This window comes from Carcharodon carcharias, chromosome 31, assembly GCF_017639515.1.
Source record: "Carcharodon carcharias isolate sCarCar2 chromosome 31, sCarCar2.pri, whole genome shotgun sequence".
In the NCBI taxonomy this organism is placed as follows: domain Eukaryota; kingdom Metazoa; phylum Chordata; class Chondrichthyes; order Lamniformes; family Lamnidae; genus Carcharodon; species Carcharodon carcharias.
Window position 1 is genome coordinate 20,700,536 of NC_054497.1, and position 13,574 is coordinate 20,714,109.

At 34.5% G+C, this 13,574-nt stretch overlaps 1 protein-coding gene across 2 annotated transcripts in view; it reads right to left on the minus strand.

Moving 5' to 3' along the window:
* The window catches only part of LOC121271720 (extracellular serine/threonine protein kinase FAM20C-like), a 189,074-nt gene that overhangs the window by 118,121 nt on the left and 57,379 nt on the right, over nucleotides 1-13,574 (minus strand). The gene's annotated exons all lie outside the window — the stretch shown is intronic.

Below are 13,574 nucleotides of genomic sequence, written 5' to 3' on the forward strand. Positions count from 1 at the left end.
GTTATATTAGAGTACAATGCACACACTGTGTTATATTAGAGTACAATGCACACACTGTGTTATATTAGAGTACAATGCACACACTGTGTTATATTAGAGTACAATGCACACACTGTGTTATATTAGAGTACAATGCACACACTGTGTTATATTAGAGTACAATGCACACACTGTGTTATATTAGAGTACAATGCACACACTGTGTTATATTAGAGTACAATGCACACACTGTGTTATATTAGAGTACAATGCACACACTGTGTTATATTAGAGTACAATGCACACACTGTGTTATATTAGAGTACAATGCACACACTGTGTTATATTAGAGTACAATGCACACACTGTGTTATATTAGAGTACAATGCACACACTGTGTTATATTAGAGTACAATGCACACACTGTGTTATATTAGAGTACAATGCACACACTGTGTTATATTAGAGTACAATGCACACACTGTGTTATATTAGAGTACAATGCACACACTGTGTTATATTAGAGTACAATGCACACACTGTGTTATATTAGAGTACAATGCACACACTGTGTTATATTAGAGTACAATGCACACACTGTGTTATATTAGAGTACAATGCACACACTGTGTTATATTAGAGTACAATGCACACACTGTGTTATATTAGAGTACAATGCACACACTGTGTTATATTAGAGTACAATGCACACACTGTGTTATATTAGAGTACAATGCACACACTGTGTTATATTAGAGTACAATGCACACACTGTGTTATATTAGAGTACAATGCACACACTGTGTTATATTAGAGTACAATGCACACACTGTGTTATATTAGAGTACAATGCACACACTGTGTTATATTAGAGTACAATGCACACACTGTGTTATATTAGAGTACAATGCACACACTGTGTTATATTAGAGTACAATGCACACACTGTGTTATATTAGAGTACAATGCACACACTGTGTTATATTAGAGTACAATGCACACACTGTGTTATATTAGAGTACAATGCACACACTGTGTTATATTAGAGTACAATGCACACACTGTGTTATATTAGAGTACAATGCACACACTGTGTTATATTAGAGTACAATGCACACACTGTGTTATATTAGAGTACAATGCACACACTGTGTTATATTAGAGTACAATGCACACACTGTGTTATATTAGAGTACAATGCACACACTGTGTTATATTAGAGTACAATGCACACACTGTGTTATATTAGAGTACAATGCACACACTGTGTTATATTAGAGTACAAGCACACGCTGTGTTATATTAGAGTACAATGCACACACTGTGTTATATTAGAGTACAATGCACACACTGTGTTATATTAGAGTACAATGCACACTCTGTGTTATATTAGAGTACAATGCACACACTGTGTTATATTAGAGTACAATGCACACAGCTGTGTTATATTAGAGACAATGCTCACACTGTGTTATATTAGAGTACAATGCACACACTGTGTATATTAGAGTACAAGCACACACTGTGTTATATTAGAGTACAATGCACACGCTGTGTTATATTAGAGTACAATGCACACACTGTGTTATATTAGAGTACAATGCACACACTGTGTTATATTAGAGTACAATGCACACACTGTGTTATATTAGAGTACAATGCACACACTGTGTTATATTAGAGTACAATGCACACACTGTGTTATATTAGAGTACAAGTGCACGCTGTGTTATATTAGAGTACAATGCACACACTGTGTTATATTAGAGTACAATGTACACTCTGTGTTATATTAGAGTACAATGCACACACTGTGTTATATTAGAGTACAATGCACAAGCTGTGTATATTAGAGTACAATGCAACACGCTTGTGTTATATTAGAGTACAATGCACACACTGTGTTATATTAGAGTACAATGCACCACTGTGTTATATTAGAGTACAATGCACACACTGTGTTATATTAGAGTACAATGGAACACACTGTGTTATATTAGAGTACAATGCACACACTGTGTTATATTAGAGTACAATGCACACCTGTGTTATATTAGAGTACAATGCACACACTGTGTTATATTAGAGTACAATGCACACTGTGTTATATTAGAGTACAATGCACACACTGAGTTATATTAGTGTACAATGCACAAACTGTGTTATATTAGAGTACAATGCACACCTGTGTTATATTAGAGTACAATGCACACAGCTGTGTTATATTAGAGTACAATGCACACACTGTGTTATATTAGAGTACAATGACACACTGTGTTATATTAGAGTACAATGCACACACTGTGTTATATTAGAGTACAAGTGCACACGCTGTGTTATATAGAGTACAATGAACACTCTGTGTTATATTAGAGTACAATGACACACTGTGTTATATTAGAGTACAATGCACACACTGTGTTATATTAGAGTACAATGAACACTCTGTGTTATATTAGAGTACAAGTGCACACACTGTGTTATATTAGAGTACAAGTGCACACTGTGTTATATTAGAGTACAATGCACACTCTGTGTTATATTAGAGTACAATGCACACGACTGTGTTATATTAGAGTACATTGTGCACACTGTGTTATATTAGAGTACAATGCACCACTGTGTTATATTAGAGTACAGTGCACACTGTGTTATATTAGAGTACAATGCACACACTGTGTTATATTAGAGTACAATGCACACACTGTGTTATATTAGAGTACAATGCACACACTGTGTTATATTAGAGTACAATGTACACTCTGTGTTATATTAGAGTACAATGCACACACTTGTGTATATTTGAGTACAATGGACACGCTGTGTTATATTAGAGTACAATGCACACACTGTGTTATATTAGTGTACAATGCGCACACTGTGTTATATTAGAGTACAATGCGCACACTGTGTTATATTAGAGTACAATGCCCACACTGTGTTATATTAGAGCACAATTCACACGCTGTGTTATATTAGAGTACAATGCACACACTGTGTTATATTAGAGTACAATGCACACACTGTGTTATATTAGAGTACAATGCACACACTGTGTTATATTAGAGTACAATGCACACACTGTGTTATATTAGAGTACAATGCACACACTGTGTTATATTAGAGTACAATGCAACACTGTGTTATATTAGAGTACAATGCACACACTGTGTTATATTAGAGTACAATGCACAACTATGTTATATTAGAGTACAATGCACACTCTATGTTATATTAGAGTACAATGCACCGCACTATGTTATATTAGAGTACAATGCACACTGTGTTATATTAGAGTACAATGCACCACTGTGTTATATTAGAGTACAATGACACACTGTGTTATATTAGAGTACAATGCACACACTAGTTATATTAGAGTACAATGCACACTATGTAATATTAGAGTACAATGCACACGTGTTATATTAGAGGTACAATCGCACAAACTGTGTTATATTAGAGTACAATGACACTGCTGTGTTATATTAGAGTACAATGCACAAACTGTGTTATATTAGAGTACAATGCACACACTGTGTTATATTAGAGTACAATGACACGCTGTTTATATTAGAGTACAATGCACACACTGTGTTATATTAGAGTACAATGCTTCACACTGTGTTATATTGAGTACAAGTGCACACACTGTGTTATATTAGAGTACAATGCACACACTGTGTTATATTAGAGTACAATGCACACACTGTGTTATATTTGAGTACAATGACACTCTGTGTTATATTAGAGTACAATGCACACTCTGTGTTATATTAGTGTACAATGCACACACTGTGTTATATTAGAGTACAATGCACACTGTGTTATATTAGAGTACAATGCACACACTGTGTTATATTAGAGTACAATGTACACACTGAGTTATATTAGAGTACAATGCACACACTATGTTAGATTAGAGTACAATGTCACACTATGTTATATTCAGAGTACATTGCCACAGCTATGTTATATTAGAGTACAATGCACTCTCTGTGTTATATTAGAGTACAATGCACACCTGCTGTGTTATATTAGAGTACAATGCACACACTGTGTTATATTAGAGTACATTGCACACTAGGTTATATTAGAGTACAATGCACACGCTGTGTATATTAGAGTACAATGCGCACACTGTGTTTATATTAGAGTACAATGCACACTCTGTGTTATATTAGAGTACAATGCACACGCTGTGTTATATTAGAGTACAATGCACACACTGTGTTATATTAGAGTACAATGCACACACTGTTATATTAGAGTACAATGCACACACTGTGTATATTAGAGTACAATGCACACACTGTGTTATATTAGAGTACAATGCACACACTGTGTTATATTAGAGTACAATGCACACACTGTGTTATATTAGAGTACAATGCACACTGAGTTATATTAGAGTACAATGCACACACTGTGTTATATTAGAGTACAATGCACACACTGTGTTATATTAGAGTACAATGCACACTCTGTGTTATATTAGAGTACAATGCACACACTGTGTTATATTAGAGTACAATGCACAAACTGTGTTATATAGAGTACAATGCACAAACTGTGTTATATTAGAGTACAATGCACACACTGTGTTATATTAGAGTACAATGCACACACTGTGTTATATTAGAGTACAATGCACACACTGTGTTATATTAGAGTACAATGCACACACTGTGTTATATTAGAGTACAATGCACACACTGTGTTATATTAGAGTACAATGCACACGCTGTGTTATATTAGAGTACAATGCACACACTGTGTTATATTAGAGTACAATGACACACTGTGTTATATTAGAGTACAATGCACACACTGTGTTATATTAGAGTACAATGCACACACTGTGTTATATTAGAGTACAATGCACACACTGTGTTATATTAGAGTACAATGCACACACTGTGTTATATTAGAGTACAATGCACACACTGTGTTATATTAGAGTACAATGCACACACTGTGTTATATTAGAGTACAATGCACAATCTGTGTATATTAGAGTACAATGCACACACTGTGTTATATTAGAGTACAATGCACAACTGTGTTATATTAGAGTACAATGGCACACCTGTGTTATATTAGAGTACAATGACACACTGTGTTATATTAGAGTACAATGTGCAACTGTGTTATATTAGAGTACAATGCACACACTATGTTATATTAGAGAACAATGCAGCACACTATGTAATATTAGAGTACAATGCACAAACTGTTATATTAGTGTACAATGCACAAACTTGTTATATTAGAGTACAATGCACACACTGTATTATATTAGAGTACAATGCACAAACTGTGTTATATTAGAGTACAATGCTCCCCTGTGTTATATTAGAGTACAATGAACACTCTGTGTTATATTAGAGTACAATGCACACACTGTGTTATATTAGAGTACAATGCACACGCTGTGTTATATAGAGTACATGCTCACACTGTGTTAGATTAGAGTACAATGCACACACTGTGTTATATTAGAGTACATCGCACATGCTGTGTTATATTAGGAGTACAATGCACACACTATGTTATATAGAGTACAATGCACACTCTGTGTATATTAGAGTACCATGCACACGCTGTGTTATATTAGAGTACAATGCTCACACTGTGTTATATTAGAGTACAATGCACACACTGTGTTATATTAGAGTACAATGCACACACTGTGTTATATTAGAGTACAATGCACACACTGTGTTATATTAGAGTACAATGCACACACTGTGTTATATTAGAGTACAATGCACACACTGTGTTATATTAGAGTACAATGCACACACTGTGTTATATTAGAGTACAATGCACACACTGTGTTATATTAGAGTACAATGCACACACTGTGTTATATTAGAGTACAATGCACACACTGTGTTATATTAGAGTACAATGCACACACTGTGTTATATTAGAGTACAATGCACACACTGTGTTATATTAGAGTACAATGCACACACTGTGTTATATTAGAGTACAATGCACACACTGTGTTATATTAGAGTACAATGCACACACTGTGTTATATTAGAGTACAATGCACACACTGTGTTATATTAGAGTACAATGCACACACTGTGTTATATTAGAGTACAATGCACACACTGTGTTATATTAGAGTACAATGCACAGCTGTGTTATATTAGAGTACAATGCACACACTGTGTTATATTAGAGTACAATGCTCACACTGTGTTATATTAGAGTACAATGCACACACTGTGTTATATTAGAGTACAATGCACACACTGTGTTATATTAGAGTACAATGCACACACTGTTTATATTAGAGTACAATGCACACACTGTGTTATATTAGAGTACAATGCACACTGTGTTATATTAGAGTACAATGCACACACTGTGTTATATTAGAGTACAATGCACCAGCTGTGTTATATTAGAGTACAATGCACACAGCTGTGTTATATTAGAGTACAATGGACACGCCTGTGTTATATTAGAGTACAATGCACACACTGTGTTATATTAGAGTACAATGCACACACTGTGTTATATTAGAGTACATGCACACACTGTGTTATATTAGAGTACAATGCACACACTGTGTTATATTAGAGTACAATGACACAGCTGTGTTATATTAGAGTACAATGCACACACTGTGTTATATTAGAGTACAATGCACACACTGAGTTATATTAGAGTACATTGCACACACTGTGTTATATTAGAGTACAATTGCACACACTGTGTTATATTAGAGTACAATGCACACACTGTGTTATATTAGAGTACAATGCACACACTGTGTTATATTAGAGTACAATGCACACCTGTGTTAAATTAGAGTACAATGCACACGCTGTGTTATATTAGAGTACAATGCACACACTGTGTTATATAAGAGTACAATGCTCACACTGTGTTATTTAGAGCTACAATGTACACTCTGTGTTATATTAGAGTACAATGCACACACTGTGTTATATTAGAGTACAATGCACCGCTGTGTTATATTAGTGTACAATGACAAGCTGTGTTATATTAGAGTACAATGCACACACTGTGTTATATTAGAGTACAGTGCACACTGGATGTTATATTAGAGTACAAATGCACACGCTGTTATATTAGAGTACAGTGCTACACTGTGTTATATTAGAGTACAATGCACACTCTGTGTTATATTAGAGTACAATGCACACACTGTGTTATATTAGAGTACAATGCACACACTGTGTTATATTAGAGTACAATGCACACACTGTGTTATATTAGAGTACAATGCACACACTGTGTTATATTAGAGTACAATGCACACACTGTGTTATATTAGAGTACAGTGTACACTCTGTGTTATATTAGAGTACAATGCACACACTGTGTTATATTAGAGTACAATGCTACACACTGTGTTATATTAGAGTACAATGCACACACTGTGTTATATTAGAGTACAATGCACACACTGTGTATATTAGAGTACAATGCACACACTGTGTTATATTAGAGTACAATGCCACACTGTGTTATATTAGAGTACAATGCACACACTGTGTTATATTAGAGTACAATGCACACACTGTGTTATATTAGAGTACAATGCACACACTGTGTTATATTAGAGTACAATGCACACTCAGTGTTATATTAGAGTACAATGCACACACTGTGTTATATTAGAGTACAATGCGCACACTGTGTTATATTAGAGTACAATGTACACTGTGTTATACTAGAGTACAATGCACACACTGTGTTATATTAGAGTACAATGTACACACTGTGTTATATTAGAGTACAATGCACACACTGTGTTATATTAGAGTACAATGCACACACTGTGTTATATTAGAGTACAATGCACACACTGTGTTATATTAGAGTACAATGCACACACTGTGTTATATTAGAGTACAATGCACACACTGTGTTATATTAGAGTACAATGCACACACTGTGTTATATTAGAGTACAATGCACACACTGTGTTATATTAGAGTACAATGCACACACTGTGTTATATTAGAGTACAATGCACAACTGTGTTATATTAGAGTACAATGCACACTGTGTTATATTAGAGTACAATGCACACACTGTGTTATATTAGAGTACAATGCACACACTGTGTTATATTAGAGTACAATGCACACACTGTGTTATATTAGAGTACAATGCACACACTGTGTTATATTAGAGTACAATGCACACACTGTGTTATATTAGAGTACAATGCACACACTGTGTTATATTATAGTACAATGCACACACTGTGTTATATTAGAGTACAATGCACACACTATGTTATATTAGAGTACAATGCACACACTGTGTTATATTAGAGTACAATGCCACACTGTGTTATATTAGAGTACAATGCACACACTGTGTTATATTAGAGTACAATGCACACACTGTGTTATATTAGAGTACAATGCACACACTGTGTTATATTAGAGTACAATGCACACACTGTGTTATATTAGAGTACAATGCACACACTGTGTTATATTAGAGTACAATGCACACACTGTGTTATATTAGAGTACAATGCACACTATGTTATATTAGAGTACAATGCACACACTGTGTTATATTAGAGTACAATGCACACCTGTGTTATATTAGAGTACAATGCACACGCTGTGTTATATTAGAGTACAATGCACACACTGTGTTATATTAGAGTACAATGCACACACTGTGTTATATTAGAGTACAATGCACACACTGTGTTATATTAGAGTACAATGCACACACTGTGTTATATTAGAGTACAATGCACACACTGTGTTATATTAGAGTACAATGCACACACTGTGTTATATTAGAGTACAATGCACACACTGTGTTATATTAGAGTACAATGCACACACTGTGTTATATTAGAGTACAATGCACACACTGTGTTATATTAGAGTACAATGCACACACTGTGTTATATTAGAGTACAATGCACACACTGTGTTATATTAGAGTACAATGCACACACTGTGTTATATTAGAGTACAATGCACACACTGTGTTATATTAGAGTACAATGCACACACTGTGTTATATTAGAGTACAATGCACAAACTGTGTTATATTAGAGTACAATGCACACACTGTGTTATTTTAGAGTACAGTGCACACACTGTGTTATATTAGATTACAATGCACACGCTGTGTTATATTAGAGAACAATGCACACACTGTGTTATATTAGAGTACAATGCTCACACTGTGTTATATTAGAGTACAATGTACACTGTGTTATACTAGAGTACAATGCACACGCTGTGTTATATTAGAGTACAATGTACACACTGTGTTATATTAGAGTACAATGCACACACTGTTATATTAGAGTACAATGCACAAACTGTGTTATATTAGAGTACAATGCACACACTGTGTTATATTTGAGTACAATGGACACCTGTGTTATATTAGAGTACAATGCACACACTGTGTTATATTAGAGTACAATGCACACACTGTGTTATATTAGAGTACAATGCACACACTGTGTATATTAGAGTACAATGCACACACTGTGTTATATTAGAGTACAATGCACACGCTGTGTTATATTAGAGTACAATGCACACACTGTGTTATATTAGAGTACAATGCACACACTGTGTTATATTAGAGTACAATGCACCAATGTGTTATATTAGAGTACAATGCACACTCAGTGTTATATTAGAGTACAATGCACACACTGTGTTATATTAGAGTACAATGGCACACTGCTGTTATGTTAGAGTACAATGCACACACTGTGTTATATTAGAGTACAATGGCACACTGTGTTAATTAGAGTACAATGACACTCTGTGTTATATTAGAGTACAATGTGCACACTGTGTTATATTAGAGTACAATGCACACACTGTGTTATATTAGAGTACAATGTGCAACACTGTGTTATATTAGAGTACAATGCACACACTGTGTTATATTAGAGTACAATGCACACTGTGTTATATTAGAGTACAATGCTCACACTGTGTTATATTAGAGTACAATGCACACTCTGTGTTATATTAGAGTACATTGCACACACTGTGTTATATTAGAGTACAATGCACACACTGTGTTATATTAGAGTACAATGGCACACTCTGTGTTATATTAGAGTACAATGCACACAGCTGTGTTATATTAGAGTACAATGCACACGCTGTGTTATATTAGAGTACAATGCACACACTGTGTTATATTAGAGTACAATGCACAAGCTGTGTTATATTAGAGTACAATGCACACACTGGTTTATATTAGAGTACAATGCACACACTGTGTTATATTAGAGTACAATGCACAAAGTATTATATTAGAGTACAATGAACAAACTGTGTTATATTAGAGTGCAATGGCACAAAGCTGTGTTATATTAGAGTACAATGCACAACTGTGTTATATTAGAGTACAATGCACACACTGTGTTATATTAGAGTACAATGCACACGACTGTGTTATATTAGAGTACAATGCACACACTGTGTTATATTAGAGTACAATGCACACACTGTGTTATATTAGTGTACAATGCACACACTGTGTTATATTAGAGTACAATGCACACACTGTTATTATTAGAGTACAATGCGCACACTGTGTTATATTAGAGTACAATGCGCACACTGTGTTATATTTGAGTACAATGGACACGCTGTGTTATATTAGAGTACAATGCACACACTGTGTTATATTAGTGTACAATGCGCACACTGTGTTATATTAGAGTACAATGCACACACTGTGTTATTATTAGAGTACAATGCACACGCTGAGTATATTAGAGTACAATGCACCACGTGTGTTATATTAGAGTACAATGCACACACTGTGTTATATTAGAGTACAATGCACACACTGTGTTATATTAGAGTACAATGCAACAGCTGTGTTATATTAGAGTACAATGCACACACTGTGTTATATTAGAGTACAATGCACACATTGTGTTATATTAGAGTACAATGCCACACACTGTGTTATATTAGAGTACAATGCACAATGCTGTGTTATATTAGAGTACAATGCACACACTATGTTATATTAGAGTACAATGCACACACTGTGTTATATTAGAGTACAATGCTACACACTGTGTTATATTAGAGTACAATGCACACACTGTTATATTAGAGTACAATGACACACTGTGTTATATTAGAGTACAATGCTCACACTGTGTTATATTAGAGTACAATGCACACACTGTGTTATATTAGAGTACAATGCACACACTGTGTTATATTAGAGTACAATGCACACACTGTGTTATATTAGAGTACAATGCACACACTGTGTTATATTAGAGTACAATGCACACACTGTGTTATATTAGAGTACAATGCACACACTGTGTTATATTAGAGTACAATGCACACACTGTGTTATATTAGAGTACAATGCACACACTGTGTTATATTAGAGTACAATGCACACTGTGTTATATTAGAGTACAATGCACACACTGTGTTATATTAGAGTACAATGCACACTCTGTGTTATATTAGAGTACAATGCACACACTGTGTTATATTAGAGTACAATGCACACACTGTGTTATATTAGAGTACAATGCACACACTGTGTTATATTAGAGTACAATGCACACACTGTGTTATATTAGAGTACAATGCACACCTGTGTTATATTAGAGTACAATGCACACGCTGTGTTATATTAGAGTACAATGCACACACTGTGTTATATTAGAGTACAATGCACACACTGTGTTATATTAGAGTACAATGCACACACTGTGTTATATTAGAGTACAATGCACACACTGTGTTATATTAGAGTACAATGCACAACTGTGTTATATTAGAGTACAATGCACACACTGTGTTATATTAGAGTACAATGCACACACTGTGTTATATTAGAGTACAATGCACACTGTGTTATATTAGAGTACAATGCACACACTGTTATATTAGAGTGCATTGTGCACGCTGTGTTATATTAGAGTACAATGCACACACACTGTTATATTAGTGTACAATCCACACACTGTGTTATATTAGAGTACAATGCACACACTGTGTTATATTAGAGTACAATGCACACACTGTGTTATATTAGAGTACAATGCACACACTGTGTTATATTAGAGTACAATGCACACACTGTGTTATATTAGAGTACAATGCACACACTATGTTATATTAGAGTACAATGCACACACTTGTTATATTAGAGTACAATGCACAAACTGTTATATTAGAGTACAATGCACAAACTGTGTTATATTAGAGTACAATGCAAACACTGTGTTATATTAGAGTACAATGCACAAACTGTGTTATATTAGAGTACAATGCACAAGCTTTGTTATATTAGAGTACAATGCACAAACTGTGTTATATTAGAGTACAATGCACAAACTGTGTTATATTAGAGTACAATGCACACGCTGTGTTATCTTAGAGTACAATGCACACTGTGTTATATTAGAGTACAATGCACACACTGTGTTATATTAGAGTACAATGCACACACTGTGTTATATTAGAGTACAATGCACACACTGTGTTATATTAGAGTACAATGCACACACTGTGTTATATTAGAGTACAATGCACACACTGTGTTATATTAGAGTACAATGCACACACTGTGTTATATTAGAGTACAATGCACACACTGTGTTATATTAGAGTACAATGTGCACACTGTGTTATATTAGAGTACAATGCACACACTGTGTTATATTAGAGTACAGTGTGCACACTGTGTTATATTAGAGTACAATGCACACACTGTGTTATATTAGAGTACAATGCACACACTGTGTTATATTAGAGTACAATGTGCACGCTGTGTTATATTAGAGTACAATGCACACAGCTGTGTTATATTAGAGTACAAGTGCACACACTTTGTTATATTAGAGTACAATGCACACACTGTGTTATATTAGAGTACAATGGCACACCTTGTTATATTAGAGTACAATGCACACACTGTGTTATATTAGAGTACAATGTGCACACTGTGTTATATTAGAGTACAATGCACACTGTGTTATATTAGAGTACAATGCACACTCTGTGTTATATTAGAGTACAATGTACACTCTGTGTTATATTAGATTACAATGCACACACTGTGTTATATTAGAGTACAATGCACACACTGTGTTATATTAGAGTACAATGCACACACTGTGTTATATTAGAGTACAATGCACACACTGTGTTATATTAGAGTACAATGCACACACTGTGTTATATTAGAGTACAATGCACACACTGTGTTATATTAGAGTACAATGCACACACTGTGTTATATTAGAGTACAATGCACACACTGTGTTATATTAGAGTACAATGCACACACTGTGTTATATTAGAGTACAATGCACACACTGTGTTATATTAGAGTACAATGCACACACTGTGTTATATTAGAGTACAATGCACACACTGTGTTATATTAGAGTACAATGCACACACTGTGTTATATTAGAGTACAATGCACACACTGTGTTATATTAGAGTACAATGCACACACTGTGTTATATTAGAGTACAATGCACACACTGTGTTATATTAGAGTACAGTTTGCACACTGTGTTATATTAGAGTACAATGCACACA